At 41.4% G+C, this 21,373-nt stretch overlaps 1 protein-coding gene and 1 non-coding gene across 2 annotated transcripts in view; both read right to left on the reverse strand.

Moving 5' to 3' along the window:
* Positions 1-21,373, reverse strand: part of LOC145415408 (UDP-glucosyltransferase 2-like) — a 131,718-nt gene that overhangs the window by 76,192 nt on the left and 34,153 nt on the right. The gene's annotated exons all lie outside the window — the stretch shown is intronic.
* Positions 7,027-7,145, reverse strand: LOC145415505 (5S ribosomal RNA). Its single transcript, XR_013900105.1, has one exon. It is a non-coding gene; the product is annotated as a 5S ribosomal RNA (ribosomal RNA).

A 21,373-nucleotide genomic window follows, 5' to 3' on the forward strand; every position in this document is an offset into this window, starting at 1 on the left:
GGGAATAATTATACCTGACTTCCAATCCTCCGGGACTCTACCTTCCTCCCAGACCAATCTGCACATCTTTCACATCCATTCCACTACTATCTATACCCTATGCTTCAGCATTTCACCACACACTCCATCAATTCCTGGGGCTTTCCCCAGTTTGACTTTCCTCATGGCTTCCACAACTTCTATCCTGCTGATTTCTTCTTGTCTTCTCACCTCCCTCTTTCTCCCAGCCATTCCACAGCCACATATACTCGCATTACTTTCATTCTCTATGTTCAACAATTCCTTAAAGTGTTCTCTCCATCTGTTCACTTTTTCTCTCTTCCCCACTAGTAATCTACCATTTTTATCTTTCACTTCCCTTCTAACTGCACTGCCACCCTGTCTTACTCTCTTTACCTCTTTCCAGAACATTTTCTTACAGTCCCTCCACTTAACACTCAAATTCCTTCCAAATTCCTCATCCACTCTCTTCTTACTCTCTCTTACTAATCTTTTCATCTCTCTCTTCCTTTCTACATATAACTCTCTTCCGCCTGTCAACTTCTTTCACTCCCTTATTTCTCATCCATTCATTGTATGCTTTCTTCTTTTGTGCTATAGCCTGTCTCTCCTCTTCATTTCACCATGCTGTTCCTTGCACCCCCTTCCGTCTCCTCTTCACCCCACACACCACATCACATGCTGCACATATTTCTTCTGTGAATATCTTGCACACACCTTCCACGTCCCCCATCTGCTCCAGTTCATATTTACCCAATCCTCCTCCCTTATACTCTGCCTTTTTCTCATCCTCTTGTAACCTTTCCACTCTCCTTGCAACTACTCCTTCCTCCAGTCCTTCGCAAATCGCTTCTTCTTTCTCCATCTTAATTGGATCTTGATTCTGGCCACCACAAAGTAGTGGTCAGAAAGTCCACTCCCCCACCCTCTATAAGCTCTTGCATTCATTACACAGCTTCGCATCCTTTCATCCACACACACTTAATCAATCATTGCCTTCCTTTCATTCATTTCACCACCCACCCTTCTCATCACTCACCATGTATACCTGTGGATCATTTTGTGCCTGAAGAGAGTACTGGCTATCACCAACCCCCTCCCGGCATATATGTCCACTAACGCACTTCCATTGCATATATATATATATATATTTGAGACAGGTGAAGTCAGTGAATATACAGCGAGGTTAGATGGTGAGGAATTGGAAAATGTGAGTACGTTTAAGTACTTGGGTAATGTCATGAGTAAGGTTGGAGGTTTGGAGGGTGAAGTGCTTGAAAGGGTACAGCAGGGAAGAAAGGTTGCTGGTTCTTTGAAAGCAGTGATAAGAAACAGGGAAGTGAGCATGGAAGTGAAAAAGTTACATGACAGTATTGTGATACCTACTCTAACGTATGGAAGTGAAGCTTGGACGTTGTTGGAAGGACACAAGTCAAGAGTGAGAGCAGTGGAAATGAGTTGTTTAAGAGAAGCCTGTGGAGTCACATGGAGAGACAGGCTGGCGAATGAGGATATAAAGGAGCGTTGTGGTGTGGATATGGATGTGATAGGAAGCGTTATGAGGAACACATTGAGGTGGTTTGGCCATGTGGAGAGGATGGAGGGTGAAAGACTGACGAAGAGAGCGTATGTGAGTGAGGTGGAGGGGGGAAAGAGGGAGGGGGAGGCCGAAGATGAGATGGAGGGATGGGGTGGAGAGGTATATGAGAGAGGGGTGTGTGAGTTGGGAGCAGGACAGTGAAATGGCGGGGGACAGGGCGACTTGGAGGCGATTTGTTTGTGGCCACACGAAACGGGATTGAGGCGTCTGGCATATATATATATATATATATATATATATATATATATATATATATATATATATATATATATATATATACATATACATATATATATATATATATATCTATATCTATCTATCTATCAAAATATATATATATATATATATATATATATATATATGTATGTATGTTTAGTGGGTAATTATTGCGCTCCAATCGGATTGAGCCGGTGATGGTTTATATCCAAGGTGGTTGGGGTTGATTGCTCATGTAATGCCACTCAGGGATGAGTGAGGCTGGTCACTTTCATCTTATATGTCGGGACCAACTTCCTGCCCCGGGCTCCCACGCCTCCCATGGGGCAATGTATGATTGGATGATGGTTGGATTTATAAATAAATAATATATATATATAAATAAATAATATATATATATATATATATATATATATATATATATATATATATATATATATATATATATATATATATATTGCTCTCTTTTGTCTTCTTTTCTTCATTCTTTCCTGTTCCTTTTGCCACTCATTGACTCTACACTGAGTGACAAGTCGAATGATTTCCTGTACAACAGGAAATCATTTACTACGCTGGGTGTTAACCATATAACCAAATTATGATGCCTGGTGGTTTAGTGGGTAAGGGCGACGCTCCAATCGGATTAAATCGGTGAAGATTTATATCCAAGGGAGGTTGGGGTTATTTTTCTTTCTATGCAAGGAAGAAGGAACCAAAGGCAATGAGCCCGCAATAACTGTTCCTTCCAAGAGAAAAACAATATACAAGAGAAAGCCAAATTCAACATCTGATCATTTCGATATGCCTTAACACACTGCGTTTTAAAGACTAGAGATCATGGCTAGCAGGAAATACAGACAGTGGGAGAGCGTTTCGGACTTGACCTGTTGCATAAATGAAGGACTGGGAGTAACGGTTGACTCTTGCATTAGAGAGTCGGACAGAAAGGGAATGAGAGTTTGCTACTAGACGGTTGCTCTGCTCCCATCGTAGAAGTGGAGGAATGCAAGCAGACAGTTCAGAGGAGCAGTGACCATTGAAGTAACGATTGAAAAGAGATAAGAGGCAACAGTGTGGCGAAGAGACAGAGGCTGAAGGGAGTCAGTAAGAGGAGAGTTAATGAGACAAAAATGCTTTGACTCCACCCTGTTGAGAAGAGCTGTATGTGGAGAACCTCCCCACACATGGGAATTGTACTCTACACAGGGGCGGATAAAACCCGTGTATAGAGTCAACAACTGTGGAGGGGTAAAGAAGAAATGGAGTCGGCCTAGCACACCTAATCTCTTGGAAGCAGATTTTACAAGAGATGTAGTATGATCTTTCCAAGATAAATCCTGAGTGAATGAAACCCCAAGCTTGTTCAAGGATGATGAAGGATTAAGCTGAATGTTGTTAAACACTAGTGGTTACACGTGTGGAAGATTTTGTCGGGTTGATAGGTATAAAACCTGAGTCTTTGATGCATTAAAGAACAAGATTATTTTTACCCCAGTCTGAGATACGAGCCAAATCAAATATTAGGTGTGGCATAGCCTCATCCCTTGTTTGTTGAAGTAACTGCTGAGATGGACGTTGTGGGAACCGAATGGAAAGGTGAAGGCTGGAGTCATCAGCGTACAAGTGGATAGGGTTAGCTGTACAGCGTAGAAGGTCATTGATGAATAAAAGTAAGTTGGTGATGGGAGAGAACCCTGAGGAACACCACTGTTAATAGACCTAGGAGAAGAACGATGGCTGTATACATCAGCGGCTATAGAACGACCAGAAAGGAAGCTATAGATGAAGGCACAGATAGAAGGATAGAAACCGTAAGAGGGCAGTTTGGAAATTAAAGAATTATGCCAGACTCGATCGAAAATCTTTGAGATGTCAAGTGCAATGGCAAACCTTTCGCTAAAGTCCCGGGAGGAGGATGACCAGGAGTCTGAAAGGTAGATGAGAAGATTGCCAGTGGAGCGTCCCTGACGGAACCCATACTGACTATCAGAAAGAAGGTTGTGATAGGAAAGATGCTTTAAAATTTTTCAATTAAGAATTGACTCAAAAAATTTTAAGACAGAGGATGTTAAAGCAATTATACGATAGTTAGAGGGTTGGGAATGGTCACCCTTCTTTGGGACTGCCTGAATGAGAGCAAACTTCCAGCAAGAAGGAAAGGTGCAAGTTGAAAGACAAAGGCGAAAGAGTTTACCTAGGCAGGGTGTAAGCACAGAAGCACAGTTCTTGAGGACAACAGGAGGGACTCCATCAGGCCCCTATGCCTTGTTAGTATTGAGGCCTGTGATAATGGGAGAAAATACATCAGCTGAAGAAATTTTAATGTCAGCCATGAGGAATTCAGAGGGGGGAAGTGATGGAGGAACAGCACTGGAATCGTCTGATGTGGAATTGGAGAAGAAAGTCAGAGTGAAGAGACCTGCTTTACCAGTAGAAGAAATAGCTACAGAACCAACAAAGTAGAAAAGAGGAGGGAAGGGTGATGAAGTAAATTTGTTAGAAAGGTTTTTGACAAGGTGCCAGATGGAGCGGGAAGAATTCGAGTTGCAGAGTTGAGAGCATTTAGTATGGAAGAAATTAATTTTAGCAGAGCGAGGAACAGACTTAGCACGATTCGGGGCAGAAATGTAAAAATGATGTGATTCAGGGGTGGGTTGGCTCCGGTACCATTTATAGGCCCTCTATTTGTTACGGACAGCATTAGAACAAGCGTGATTAAACCAAGGCTTTCTTGCATTATTCAAAGGATACGAGAAGGGAATGTATGCTTCCATGCTCGACAGAATAACCTCCGTAATGCACAAGGCACATTCACAAGACTCCTGGCCATGGAAGCAATAATCATTCCAGGGAATATCAAAGAAGCACTGCCTGATGGCCTCCCAATTCACAGCTCCAAAGTGCCACAGACGACGTTTCTTTGGTGGGTCCACAGGCCATACTGGAGCAATAGGACAGGTTAAGGTAATAAGGTTGTGTTTGGAGGAGCCCAACGGAGAGAAGAGATTAACAGTGTAAGCAGAAGGATTAGTTGTTAGGAAGAGGTCTAGTATGTTGGAGCTCTCTCCAAGGCAGTCAGGCATATGGGTAGGGTGCTGTACAAGCTGCTCTAGGTCATTAAGGATAGTAAAGATGTAGGTTTCTTCACCAGGTGGATCAGTGAAAGGAGAGGAGAGCCAAAGGTGGTGATGAACATTGAAATCTCCTAGAATGGAGATTTCAGAGAAAGGAGAAATTGATGGAATGCGTTCCATCATAGATGTAAGATAGTTAAAGAATTTTTGATAGTCAGAAGACTTAGGGGATAAATAAACAGCGTAGATATATTTGGTCCGAGAATGACAGGAAAGCCGAAGCCAGAATGTAGAGAATTCAGAAGAATTGAGTTCAGAAACACGAGAACAAGATAAGTCGTTGTGTATATATACATAATAGACATTCTTTGGCTTTGAAATGAGTATAGAGAAAGTAGGAGGATATAGATAAGGGTTTGCTGTCAGTTGCTTCAGACAGCTGAGTCTCAGTTAGGAAAAGAAGGTGAGGTTTAGAGGAGGAGAGGTGGTGCTTAACATTGCGAAAGTTAGAGGAAATGCCGGGAACGTCGCAGAAATGAAGAAGTGATTCAGACTGAAGAGAGAACCTGTATTTTTACACAGTGATTCAGACAATGGTTCCAGGGAGCTCGAGTCGTCATCGAGAGAGGGGTGGAAGGTGGGGGCATTTATGGTTCTCCCCCCCCCCCCGGGGGCTCCGAGGCTGTGTTGTGAAGCCATGATTTGTTTTTGAATTTCGGAATAGGAAGTATGGTTTGTGCTGTGCATGTAGTTTGGTGTTGATAGAGAAACTAACTAATGCCACTCAGGGATGAGTGAGGCTGATCATTCTCATCTTAAATGTCAGGACCAATTTGCCTGGCCCTGGGCTCCTATGCTTCCCATGGGGCAACATAGGATTGGATGATGGAGATATATATATATATATATATATATATATATATATATATATATATATATATATATATCATCTTATCTCACCAGCCGTTTGAGTGTCCACTGCAGGACTGGCCAATCCCGACCGAATTGGGACGATACAACCAATGTATCTCTACCAAGTGGCTTAGGCTGTCTGGTAGAGACTGTATGTAGGGTAAGAAGTGCTTGTAAGTGTAACTGTTGTGTTAAATGGTTTTGGATGTGTGTGTAGTCTGTGAACCAAGTGTAATCAGCCCGCACAAGCCGACTGGATGCAAACATACTCTACAGTATGCGACACTGGTCCCTGGTGTCCGCCAATGCAGTACATGGCATGGAGAACGCTCCCAAAGTTTATTATCCTGGCGGGGCGCGAACCCTCGTTCTTCAGTGTACGAAAACGCACACTTTACCACTGCACCACAGAGGCTTCATATATATATATATATATATATATATATATATATATATATATATATTTAGCACTGCACCATAGAGGCTCCATATATATATATATATATATATATATATATATATATATATATATATATATATATATATATATATTAACCACTGCACCACAGAGGCTCCATATATATATATATATATATATATATATATATATATATATATATATATATATATATATATATATATATATATATATATATATATATATATATATATATATATATACAGACAGAGGGGTGTTCATGAAGAACCTCCACCTGGTGACTCTGTGCATTGCGTGAAGCAGCTACATCGTCCAACTGGGAGCCAAACCTATTCACATTTCCCTGTACCTTGCTGAGGGAAGGACCCTAGTCCTCTCCTGGTGAAATGCAGTCCGCACAGCGTCATGTTATATACTGTTCCTGTAGGATGGCTGTGGTGGACTGGTGTCCTCGGTCAGACAGAATGGATTTTAGTAATAACAAAGACAGAAACACAGCCGTTGTACTTGTTTGCAATCTTCTTTATACAGGCTCACATTTATTGCACGCACGCAAGTGTGTGTGTGTGTGTAATTACAGAGATTACTGTTACAATTTCAGTAAGAGTTTTTCCACTTTTTTGCCAAAGGAAACTCAACTAATTAATGTCAGTGAGAGCAGTCCCTATTTATTCATTCATTCATTGCCAGACGCCATGTATCCCAAACGAGGTGGCCAACGGCTTAGAGTTTGTTTTACAGGGAGGGGCACTAATCCTCCACCAACCCCACTTGACACGTAGGGATGCCAACAGCATCTGGTGTTCCCAGGCGGTCACCCATCCAAGTACTAACCAGACCCAACGTTGCTTAACTTCGCTGATCGGACGGGAAGCGGTGTACTCAACGTGGTATAGCTACATATTTTCTTTTTGAAAATTAAGTTATTGTCTGTTTTGGGCGATCCTGCCAATTTCTGATTAATTATATTTGTGATATTTTCTTACTGTACACCATTCATTTAAAAAGTTGTTGGACTATTTCACATCAATGCAAACACTTTCATTTTATATGTACTCCCTCAAAAATCTCTAATTAAAAATTTTTTGTGTTGACCACCACCTATATCTCTGTTGTATATGCAGTGATACATCTGATGAACAACTTTCCTCTTCATAACACCTTTGTTGCAGCATGACTATCAAATGGGACATGTGTGTTGCAACAGATTTGGGTAATAAAATCTCATTCATTAAGAACGTTTTCGCAGAAATACCTAACAGATTATTTTTTAAAAATACTTTCACAAGTAAATCACCCCCGCCCCCCTCCCCCAAAATGCAAGTAAATTAAAGTAGACACGAGGGAGGACTCGATGCCTCTCTTCATGGGAACTAAAAGTGAAACACCTTTTGTCGGCCCTCGGTGTATGTTTTAGGTGCTTCTTAGGCGGAAAGTATTCACCACTGACCACTGCTCTAGATAATGATTCCGTCACTCTATGTATGGTCACCAGTGAAACATACATACATGCATCCGTTAATAAGGAAACGAATTAGCTTGAAAAACAATGCGCAGTTGCTAAAAACACACTGCAGGCTACCAGAAAAGCTTTCTGAAAGACACATCTCAACAAAGGGTATCAAAGAGTAGATGAAATGGCGCCTTATCCATATCGTTGACCGAGTTGGAGACAGTTCAGGCATGCCTGACGCATTTCTTTTAACTCATCACTCCACTTATTTCTTCAGTTTGTCTCAGTAACTGAAGAAATAGGTAATTATCTAAATATCACCTCAGTAAGAATTTCTTCAGTTTGTCTTCACTATTGTTCTTGTTAGATTACAACCTTACCTCAGTAACCTGAATATCATCCCAGTATGGCCTCTGGACCAACCAAGTGATGCCTGTGTCACATTTTCACTTCAGAGAGGGAGCCCCTCAGAAAGTTCAACCTGCTAACTATTTGAATTTGCCCTACCGAACATTATCTTCTTGTACATTGATGCTGTCTTGCATCTTATATGCTTTCTGATAGAATCCTTATGGCCTCAGGATACCCACGAATTCTAATTCTGTCTACAGCGTCGGAGTTGCTTTGATTCAGTACAGTAATTTACTCTTCGATCATATGCAATTTTTTTTTTTTTTTAATGAATCAGGGTAAATCTGGTTTTCCTTTTGGCAAAAATCACTTCAGTCCCTTTAAGATAAATCCAATGAACATTTCAGTATTTTTATTCGTGACACTTTACAAAGACTTCTCCAATAATTTTACACATTTGCCTTCTCAATTCCTTTCATATCGCTTTGTAACTATTTTCTTGTATGATTAATTAAAATAGTTTGTGCCTCTAATTTTTCTCTGGTTGGTTCCGGTTCTGTTTCACTATATGTTTCATCACATACTCGGTTTCAAAGTTCAAAAAGCTTCAATACTTAAGAAAATACTTCAAAAGTACAGCTACCTTCTTCAAGGTTTCTTCAAAAATCCAGGATAGCGTATGCCAATTTTGGCCTTGACATATTGAACGTGTCCCTTAGAAGATGGTTAACGTCATATATTAAGACTTTTGTAAGATAAGAAAGATCTTGCTATAACAACATTATGGTCTTCATCCTGTGTCTCTATATTGCAGCATTTGTGCAGTATGAATTTATTGATTTTAATGTATTACTCTAGACCTTGACCTTTGATGTTTTCGCCTAAATTTCAGTCATGCATTCCTCATGTAGTTCTCAATTATATTTCCCAAATTTTCGTGTAAATCTCTTAAAAACTGCTTGACCTGACCTTGACCTCTGACCATGACCACTGACCAGATACTCTAAAACACAATAGTTCTGCTCCTTGGCTAACCCTCAACATTTCCACCAAGTTTGGCTAAAATTGGGCGAAACCCTTCGAGTTACTTTGTCACTGCTCACGCAGCTTGAACTTTACTCTTGACCTGAAAGCTTCACCTTTGATGATTGATTTATAACATGAATCACTTGTTTCTTATTGTACCATGAATCATATTCCAAAGTTTAGTGAAAAATTGGTTCAAACCTCTAAGTTTACCTTCACCTTTGACCTATTAAAAAAAAAAAATGCTTCTTGGGGATGCTCAATTCTTACACAAAGTTTGGTTAAAATCGGATGAAAACTATTTGAATGATTTTGATGATGAACACTCAGATGGGTCGAACTTTTTACCTCCACTGTGATCTTGCCATTTGGCTGGTTGTCGTAAAAAAAAAAAAAAAAAAGAAAGAAAAAAAAAAAGACACTTTCTAAACGTATTTTCCCATAAATAATTTCCCAACATTTGGTTGAATTTGGCAAAAATTTAAAAGTTGATTATTCTAGATGAGTACTCGACCTAACCTCGTCACCTTCACCACTGACTTATTGTTCTGTAAAACAACAGGTTTCCTCTTGAACCATTCCCTAATCTTTCAACCAAGCTTGGCTAAAATCAAGTGAAAAATGAGTTATTATAAGACACACACACACACACACACACACACACACACACACACACACACACACACACACACACACACACACACACACACTACCGTCTGTCGATCATGCACTATTGTCTGTCGATCATACAATTTCTTTAATAAATTGCATGATAGACAAGGAATGTGGAAAATATTAAGAATATATGGAGTAAAGGGAAAGTTGCTGAATGCCGTGAGGAGTATGTATGAGGGGGCTAAGGCGGCAATGTGCGTGGATAGTGAAATGAATGAGTTTTTCTATGTGAATGTTGGATTGAAACAGGGATGTGTCATGTCTCCATTGCTGTTCAGTCTGTATATGGATGGGGTTATAAAAGAGATACAGGGTAGGGTAGTGGATGATGGAGCATCGCTAATGAGTAAGGGCAATGTTTGGAAACTCCCCGTACTGTTGTTTGCAGATGATACTGCATTGTTAAGAGAAGACGAGGGGAACTGCAAGGCCTGGTGAATGAGTTTGGAAGAATGTGTAAGAAACGGAATCTAAAGGTCAATACAGTTATGGTCTTCGAGTCACTAAAAGTACAGTGAGGTTGATGATGAGGAAATAGAAAATGTGAGTGCATTTTAATACTTGGGTAATATGATTAGTAAGGATGGAAGTTTGGGGGAGGGGGTGAAGTGCTTGAAGGGGTACAACAAGGAAGAAAGATTGCTGGTTCATTGAAAGCGGTGATAAGAAACAGGGATGTGAGCATGAAAGTAAAAAAGTCGCGGCACGACAGCATTGTAATGCCAACTCTAACGTATGGAAGTGATGCTTGGACCTTGTTGGAAGGACACAAGTCTAGAGTGAGAGCATTGGAAATGAGTTATTTGAGAGGAGCATGTGGGGTTGCTTGGAGAAACAGACTAACAAATGAGTAAGTGAAGGAGCGTTATAGTGTGCCTGTGGATGTGATTGAAAGCATTAGGGGAAATACGGAGAGGTGATTAGGCCATGTTGAGAGGATAGAGAGCGAGAGACTACAGAGGAGACTGTACGTGAATGAAGTGAAGGGAGAGAGAGGGAGGAGGCCAAGGATGGGATGGAGGGAGAGAATGGAGTGGTATATGAGAGAGGCATGTGTGAGCTGGGAGCAGGGCAGTGAAATGGCGGGGGACCGGGGGACTGTCTGTCTGTCTACCTATTCCAGACGCCTTAATCCTGTATGGGGTGGCCGCAAACAAATCGCCTCCATGTCGCCCTGTCCCCCGCCATTTCATTCCTCTGCTCCCAGCTCAGACCCCCCCCCTCTCTCATATACCTCTCCACTCCATCCCTCCATCTCATCCTTGGCCTCCCCCTCCCTTTCTCCCCCTCCACCTCACTGACATACACTCTTTTCGTTAGTTTCACACTCTTCATCCTCTCCACATGGCCAAACCACCTCAGTGTTTCTCCTAACGCTTCCTATCACATCCACATCCACACCACAACTCTCCTTCACTTCCTCATTTGTCAGTCTGTCTCTCAATGTGACTCCACAGGCTCCTCTCAAATATCTCATTTCCACTGCTCTCTTGACTTCTGTCCCTCCAACAAGGTCAAAGCTTCACTTCCATACGTTAGAGTTGGTATCACAATACTGTCATGTAGTAGCTTTTTCACTTCCACGCTCACTTCCCCGTTTCTTATCACTGCCCTCAAGGAACCAGCAACCTTTCTTCCCTGTTGCACTATTTCAAGCATTTCACCCTCTACACTTCCAACCTTACTCATCACACTACCCAAGTGCTTAAACGTACTACCATTTTCCATTTCCTCATCCAGCCTCACTGTACATTCACTGACATCACTTCCCTCGAAGACAATAACTTTCCTCTTCCTTACATTCATCTTTAGATTCCGTTTCTTACACACTTTCCCAAACTCATCCACCAAGCCTTGCAGCTCCCCCTTCGTCTTCTCTTAACAACACAGTATCATCTGCAAACAAGAGTACAGGTAGTTTTCAAGCACTGCCCTCTCTCACTAGGGCCGCTCCAACATCCACTGCCCTACCTTGTATCTCTTTTATAACCCCATCCATATACAGATTGAATAATCACTGAGACATGACACATCCTTGTTTCAATCCAACCTTCAAATAGAGAAATTCGCTCAGTTCACTATCCACACGCACTGCAGGCTTAGCACCCTCATACATACTCCTCACGGCCTTCAACAACTTCCCATCTACTCTATATATCCTTAATACTGTACTTTCCACAACTCTTGTCTATCCTCCCTGTCCTATGCTTTCTACACATCCATGAAGGTTGCATACAGCTTCTTTCCCTTCTCTAGAAACTTTTCCGCTAAAGATCTAAGAATGAATATCTGATCTACACAACCTCTTCCCTTCCTATAGCTCCCTGTTCTTCTCAGACTAATTCCTCTGTTATTTCCCTAACTCTGTCAATAAGTATCCTACCGTATACTTTTCCTGTTACACTAAGAAGACAAATGCCCTTATGATTATCACACACTTCTTTTTCATCTTTTCCTTTGTTTACGGGAATAATTATACCTGACTTCCAATCCTCTGGGACTTTACCTTCCTCCCAGGCCAATCTGCACAACTTCCACATCCATTCTACTACTATCCCCCATGCTTCAGCATTTCACTGCACACTCCATCAATTCCTGGGGCTTTTCCCGTTTTATCTTTCTTCATTGCTTCCACAACTTCCATTTTACTGATTTCTTCCTCTCTTATCACAACCCTTCTTCTCCCAGCCATTCCCCAGCCACTTATACTTGCATTACTTTCATTCTTTATGTTCAACAGTTCCTTACAGTGTTCTGTCGATCTGCTCACTTTATATTCCTCTTCCACTAGGAATATACCATTTTCATCTTTCTCTCCCCAGCTAATTTCTTTGGCACCCTGTCTAGCTTTCTTAACCTCTTTCCAGAATGTTTTCTTACATTCCCTCCACTTTACACTCAAATTCCTTCAAGTTCCGGGTGACATGGAGGCGATTTGTTTGTGGCCACCCTTTATGGCATTAAGGCGCCTGGCATTAGAGAGAGAGTTTTTTTTTAAGGGTCTATTTCGTAAGGTAAGATTATAATCGTATCATATTTCTTCTCATAAATTTTTTCCTGGCTGCCAACATGGTTTCTGCCAAGGAAGCTCCATTAGCAATATTCATAGCCTGTCAAATTCCTGGTCAATATCTTATGGAAACATAGGAGAAAGCCCACTGTTTTATTGTGATATACTTGTCAAAGGACTTTGATAGAGGGTGCCTCTGATCTCTGATTTTTAATTCCCGACTACCATCCCGTGACATCTGTGGCACTTTCGTTTACGTTTCATCTCACGTGCTGATGTATATGGCCAGTGTTTTTCCTTAGTTGTTATTAATGGATTCAGTCAGGTGCTGTTCTTCATGAAATCTCGTGCTTCTCATCATTGGTGACTTTCTGATTTCCATTTCAAGTCCTGTTAACTCATTATGCTGCTGATTTCTCTTAAGTTACTCATTTTCAACAATGTACAGTCAACAAGAGTTCCACCTGGACCACGTAGTCGCGGGATATGGCTAACGTGGCAACAGCGTGTGTGTGTGTGTGTGTGTGTGTGTGTGTGTGTGTGTGTGTGTGTGTGTGTGTGTGTGTGTGTGTGTGTGTGTGTGTTCGTGTGTACATGCCCGAGAATTTATCGAATCATCAAACTTCATCCTCTTTGCCGTATTATATTATTATGTGGTCATTGTATTATGCTGTGATAATGGCTAATAAATACTGTATGATTAGGATAATGAGCTGTGCACTATGCTATTTATAAAGTCTGATTTATATAAAAATAATTCTTTTATCTTGTAGCGTGAACCACGATACAGGTTGAGTTGTGGTTCAGAAACAGTGAGCAAGTTCACCCACAAATGGTGCGATGTTTCTGAACCACAGCTCAAGCTGTATCGTTGTTCACACTACAAGAGAAGAAAAAAATTATTTTTTAAAAATCAGACTTTATAAATAGCATAGTGCACAGCTCATTATCCCAATCACATAGTATTTATTAGCCAATATCACAGCATAATACAATGACCACATAATAATATAATACGGCAAAGAAGATGAAGCTTGATGATTCGATAAATTCTTGGGCATGTACACACAAACAGACACACAGGCGCTTCTGCCACGTTAGCCATATCCCGCGACTAGGTGGTCCAGGTGGAACTCTTGACTGTACACAAAAAATAAAAAGTCAACATGCTTTCACAAGAAGAGGGTTTAACACATTTCGGGCCTTTAGATACTTTCTTTCAGAAAGAATAAAAACTGGGCGTTTTTACTACGATACTGCAAAACACTCAGTCAATTCATATTTCAGTTACGCACACTGCTTCATAAGGCCATATTCATATTTTCATTATGACACAGCTCATTTCTTGATCATATATCAAAATTTTTGGTACTTTTTTTTTTTTTTTTTAATAACCTATCTGTGCCATGAAATATCCGCCACAGAGTTCATATGAGCCAGCATCAGTTATTGCAGCTACATATCAACTATATATATGTTTGTCAGCGAAGAAGTTCGGGTTGGGCCTTATATCTTACCAACGTAGTGGTCTTAATGCCAGTTGAAATTCTGTTCACTTCTTCTTTGAATCCATGTCCCCTCCAGACCTTTTGCTTACAGAAACCTGAATCTCACACTATTGACTTAACCATACTCTGTTTTCCTGGTTACCCACTCACTAGCTTTCGTAGCAAGAGTGGCAGTTATTGCTGTATTAAATCTGGATATGCAATTGGCACTGTCATGAACCTCACTTCAACTAATTTTGATTACTCTTTGTACAAAGTAAATTACCTTAACATATCCAAATAAATCTGTATAGATTATCGCTCCCACAATGCCTCACATGAACCCATCATATCTAAAACCACATTCACACAGTTGACAAACCTTAACCTCCACCATTACTACTGATATAACCGTGCTGGATGATTTTGACTTCCACGAGGTAGAATGGCTCTTGCAATCAGCCAGGACTGATGATACAGGTCTAGATTGCGAACTATTTGTAGAATCGTTTGATTTCATCCCAGTGATAAAACAACCAACCAGAATACCAAATAACCTTGGCCAATGGCCGTCTCTTGGACTTATTCCTGACAAATAACCCAGATCAGTAGAGGATAGAGGTATTGCCACCACTTGGATCCTCCTACCACAATCTTATCAAAGCCTCATTCACAAGTTGCTCCACATCTGCTCATTATAAACAAGTTAGGGTCACCAAGTGGCATTCTGATAGGCCAGACTGGGATGGATTTAAAAATTATCTACCTGATATTCCAGGGCATTCTTGGTTTTCCACTGACATCAGTTCTACCCTGTCCCATAATAATGACTAAATACAAATTGATAAGGTTTTATTCATACCCTGTCAATAGTTTCCTAAAAGGTCAGACTCCTCAAAATCGTTCGACTGTAATTGTGCCAGAACAAAGGCCCAACAGTCTTTAGAATATACCTCATACTTAAAGAAAAAATAGTTGAAGCCCTCAGTCCCGTAAGTATTGCTAGGAACCATGCAAAAACACTGATTACTCTTTCCTAATCAAACTTTCGTCACACCAAAGCATGAAGAGTATTAAAACTATTAATCTGGTCATCTCTCATTCCTTTCAATAATAACTTTAACAAATCATCAGCCATTTCCCCACTAAAATCTTTGGACGCAAACACTGTCAATGACTCTCGTGGAAAAGCTAAAATTCTTGTCAGTACGTTTGCCAGAAAGTCTGTCACAATATTTCTGTATTATTGGAACATGACTTTCTCAAAACTGCTCTAAATGAGATAGAGACTATATTAGGAAAATCTTAATCTTATACAGTTTTAAGAACCAACAAGGAAGGAATTCCTCCAGCACACAGGGGAAAAGTACTTCCATTTTCTAGCTCTAAAAAAAATAAATAAATAAAAAAAAATAAAAAAATTAGACTATGCATGCATACGGTTTTCATTCCCTACTTCTTAGAGGGAAGCCAACATCCACTCAGATTCAAAGAAAACAACTTTCATTGATCTCTCTGATTACAGACCCATAGCTATCACATCTTCTCTTGTAAAAATTTTTGAGACTCATTGAGATGCACATTATTTAACATCTTGAACCCGACAACGTAATTAGTGACAAACAGTATGGTTTTCGCCATAAAAGGTACATTGTTGATATACTCAGTCTCATTACTCATGAAATCCATCGGTCAACTGACACACATAGGCAAACCCACTCAGTATCCTTTGATAATTCTAAAGCTTTATGACAAAATGTCGCACCGTTCCCTGCTATCCAAACTCCCTTGATACGGCCTTTCATCTATTGTCCCACTGATCTCCTCATATCTCATCAACAGAAAGGTAAAAGAAAAGTCAGATGATGTATATTCGAATCTCCACTCAGTGCTGGTGTATGCACTGATCAGTCGTGGATCAGTCGTGGCACCAACCCTATTCTTTATTGATGTTAATGATGTCTTGTCGGTCACCAGTAATCCCATTCACACATATGCAGATAACTCAACGTTTCACAGTTCCTTTACACTTAACCACCCATTCGCAAAATCTGATATCTAACTCAGCAGAGCTCTCCACAAATAAAAGCTTATCTAAGATAACTGACTTGGGACAGAAGAACAGTCTCATTAAATTATTGGAAAACCAAATACATCCAAGATACAAACAGACAGATGCTGATTCCTATATTACCTTAAATGCAGCCAATACTGAATATCTAAAAGTACTGAAATTCTTGGTGTTTCACTAAAAAATATCCTTAGTTGGACCTCTCACATTAGATATCACTTTAAAACCGCCTCAAACAAACCTGGATTATTGTTGAGAATATATAACTTCTTCACTGACGAGCGGTTAGCTATAATTTACAAGTCCTGTGCGGTCTCGGCTCATATATTGCTTACTCACGTGGAATAGATGTGGACAGCTTGAATTAAAACAACTCGACAAAATTCAGAACAAAGGTACAGGAATAATGAATAACCCAACAATTACAAATGAACTACCTCCCCTGCAGTTAAGACAGAATGTTGCATCCTTTACATTATTTTACAGATACTTTTATGATTGATGCTCAGACGAAGTAGCATCCATTGTGGTACCTCTCCAAGTCTTCCCCCGTGCTACATGGGCATTCGGTAGCGTCCATGGCTACACTGTCACGCTGCCTTATTGTAACTCTTCTACCTATCAGAATTCATTAATTCACCGAACTGTTTCTCTTTGGAACTCGCTTCCCCAGATTAGTTCCCACCAAAATTCAACCTACAGCAGTTGAAGTTCAAATATTACAGAATATCAATGGACGGAGGACACCTATAATCTGGCGTATGGAAGTTCATTTACTTAAATATTCCCTCCTATGGCCATGTAAAGAAAAAAAAAAAAAAACTGACGGGCTTTCTGCAACTTAAGTCAATAACAGACCTTTTCCTTCACTGTGTGAAAGCTTTACACACACACCCACACCCACACACAAAATACACACACACACACACACACACACACACACACACACACACACACACACACACACACACACACTCGCGCATATAGACAGATATATATATATATATATATATATATATATATATATATATATATATATATATATATATATATATATATATATATATATATATATATATATATATATATTGCTCACGTGTAATCTTTTGGTTTACCGATGGTGCCTCTATTTTCAGTAACTCCAGGACCATCACGATAGCTATTAACCAGTTGAGCTTCATAAATTACAGCCGGGGAGATGAACGACGGTTGATGGGCTGCGGTTGAGCCCTACTTCTAAAAGTATTAGCCATTGTGGTCAAGGAAATGATACTGCCCTCGGAGTCATTGACATACCTTGGTACCTTAACAGTGACCTGAAGCAAGATTATTACTAGGCCAGGCCCGGAATTACCTATGGCATGATTGGTCCCATCGTGATACATGAGTGTTTCTGACCAGTGCCACCTTCTAACTCCCTCAACAACACAGACTTTGTCCTCTTCCTTTCCCTCCTTCACTCAGCATCCCTGTGCCTACTCACTCCTCCTGGCCTCCCCACATGCATCAACCCGCACACTGGTAGGTCATCTATAATGGACCTCGTTTCAGGGGACTGTATCTTCAACAGTTGTGACTTCTGTCCTGGTCTTTATATGAGCAGCGATCACCTGTCTGCCATACTCTCCTTTCTATCCCTACATGCCTCAGTCTGTTCACTAGCCGCCCTTGGTGGAACCTCTGCTCTGAAGGATGGAAGGCTTTTCATGAGACTCTTCTGCAACTCTCCTTTTCAGCCCTCCCCTTATAAGAAGCAGCTGAGGATTTCTCGGTTGGGATGCTGGCGACTGGCAGGGTAGCCTTCCCTCTTACATCAGTTTCCTGCTGTTTAAGATCTAGGGTAGGGATCATAGCCAAGCATGGTATTCTTGAATGAGAAGAACGGAAGCTAGAATACTGGTGCTTAGATGCCACTTGTACTAGTGTCCTCAACAAAGCTATGCATATAGGCTGGTCTCCCTTCTAATCTACAGAAGTCTCATTTTCTCTTCTTCTTTGGCCTGCACATGGTGTTTTATCTGAAGTATGCAGGGATGTTCCTCCTTGTTCTCCTACCCCTTCCACAGAGTTGGCTTTGATCTTCTGGAAAGTGTGGACAAAACATGTCTTGCCTGTCATTTCCACTCATTACTGGGGTCTTCCTTCCCACCCCTTCCCCTCCCTGACATGCCCATGGCACTCGGCTCGGGGGTGGAAACATATTCCTCCACCTCTCTCAGCTGTTCATTCACTCTTCACGGGTTGTATAGTGCCACCTCCAAAATATACCCAGGTGTAGCTGTTGGCCCTGATTTGGTGCTTAACAGGTTCCTTCGCTATCTTCCCGGTCCACACTGGGAAAGTCACCCATGTGTCGACAACAGGGGCTGCCATGAATGTTAATACCTCCCTCATTGAAAGGCAGCCATTCTTCTGCTTTTCCCAAAACCCACAAAGGACCCTTTCAACCCCACTTCATACAGGTCCATCAGCCTTGTCTCTAATGTAGGCAAACCCATGGAGAAGTTTACGGTATCCAGTTCCTTACAATGATTGGAGTGAATAAAGAGAAATTCCATCCTGGCAAGTGTGGGTTTCATCCCAATCGGGATAAGTTGGGCCTCCTATTGAAGCTAGGCCATAATGTACATGACACATACTGCAAGATGCAAGTAATGGTGACCCTCTTTCTGGATATCAAGGGGACATTTGATATGGTTCCTGTCAGTGCATCCTCCAGCAATATTGTTGGGAACTCTCTGTCTTGGGTTTGCAGTTTCCTAACTGACCCTTACCCTTCGCTTGCAGGCAAGCAGTGTCAGTTCCCTTCCCCAGACCATTGACCACAGAGTTCCTCAGGAGGCAGTGCGCAGCCTTGCCTCTTTAACCATCTCACGGTTTCCATACACACTTGATGAGTATGATCTACTTACCCCCCCTAACGGTTCTCGCCTTTAGACGCATTGGATCAAAAAACATAAGAAAGAAAAGGCATATGATCTGCTTTCATACACATTATAGGCTCGTCAGTCTGGCAATGGTGTACCTAACAGTAAACGTGGATCTCGCTGGTCCAAGCTCCAAATGATAATCTTTCACTCTTTGTGACTAATATATTGCAATAAATCTCGCTTTAACAGAGACCAGAAAATATTAATAAAGCAAATTTTCATGTGCATTATGCATTTAATTATTCGAAGACCACATAATATATGAATATATTACTTTGGTGTCAAACAGAAAGGAATTGTGTTTAATATAATGATATTGTACTTCCTCAAATAATTCTAATTTCTTCATGAATGAATGCAATATGGTGTTCACATGCATGTTTCTACATAAATTTTTAAGTCTACAAATTTACAGCCCGAGAACAAAAGAAAGCTACAGCTTTTGGGTTTCCAATGCAACAAAAGAATAATTGGTATATGTATTACGGCCCGTTCTGTAACAAAAGGTATAAGCCGTACTTTCACTGAAGGGGAAATATCTGGCTGGGCCAAAACCGGGAGGAGTACGGGTGTGCGGGCCAGGTTTCCTGAGAGGGTTAATATCACCTTAATCAGGGCTCTCCAATGACCAGGAATGTCACACGCTGATCTATGCAGATGACTTCACTGTAACTGCAGGGCCAGCGCCATGGAGCATGGCCAACACTCCATTCAGTGTGCGGCTGATAAGAGTGCTGTCATGTCTTCACGAAAGAAAAACCCCATCTTCCTAGTGGTTTGCCTAAGGTCAGGTGCTGTGCATCTACGAAGGCACCATACCTTCCGAGGCATGCAGACTGATGGTCTTGGCCTTCCATAGAAGCCACACATTGACACCAATGCCTTTCATGTTCCAAATGCCTGGACATCATGCATAGCTTGGGTGGCATATCATGGGATGCAAACTGTGATATCCTTCTCCACTACAATAGGGCAGGCATACTCAGCCTCATTACCGATGGATGGATTTTGTATGGGGGCAGCACTGCCCACAGCTATCCACAAGGTGGATGTGATCTGGAACACGGCTTTCTGTATCACCACCGGGGCAATGTGTTCCATGCCGATAACTTCTGTGTTCACTGAAAGGGAGCCTGCTGCCCCTCCAAGATCTTTGCCATCAATAGGACTGCCTCACAGTATGCAGGGTTATGTTCCACACCCTTTTCTCAACCTCTATCTTTACCTAGGCATCTCCTTTACCTGGCTTCACTCGCTTGTCAAGTTCCATGCTCCATCCTATGTCAGATCCTTGCATCACTTCCATGACCTCTCCCTCGTTCCTCCCATATGCTCCCTGACCTACCCACCCCTGGTCACCCCAGTCCCAACCTGGATTGATTTGTCTCCATACATTTTCACCTCCCTTCACTGTACACCAGGTTCCAATACCCTCATCTAGCATAACACATCTACAATGAGATGGCAGCCACCCTCTGTGTAGGCTGCTTCTGGATCTTCACTGACTGACCACATATTGACTTCCCGCCCTCCACCTCTGCAGCTGTGTACTATGAAGATCTTACAGTAAGCCAGAAGTGGCTGGTCAATCGTCTTCTCTCAGCTAACTCTGGTAAACTATGTCCCATCTGCCAAGCCATCTCCTTCATGTTGTCTCATCTTCATCCATAGAAAGTTGTCCTTTTCACAGACAGTCAGTCCTTTCTCTTCCTTATTCTGTCATGCACAGCCTTAGATACATTGCAAGTGTTTATCATCCAATCCCACCTCTTGTCCCTCAACAACAGTGACTGGATATTTTGTCTCCAGTGGGAGACTCTGCAAATAAAGGCAATAAAATAGCTGTTGTTGCTGCGAAGAGTGCACACCCATCGGTAGTTATGGACCCTCACCCACTGGCTGAACACCCAATGGGACATAATCTGCCCAACATGCCACAGCCAGTGGAACTCCTCTCTCAGCCTCTTACTCGTAAAAACTACTCGTGGCCTCCATGACAGAGTACTCCCCTCATCCTTGAGCCCAATCAACGGACGGAGCTAGTGATGTTCTCCTGACTAGACTTCATATTGGACACATACCTCTACACTCTTACATATGTCACTTAAAACTCTCCCCTGACCCCTTGC

Source organism: Coenobita brevimanus, chromosome 102, assembly GCF_032717465.1.
Source record: "Coenobita brevimanus isolate Jiangsu-jjx chromosome 102, ASM3271746v2, whole genome shotgun sequence".
Lineage (NCBI taxonomy): Eukaryota > Metazoa > Arthropoda > Malacostraca > Decapoda > Coenobitidae > Coenobita > Coenobita brevimanus.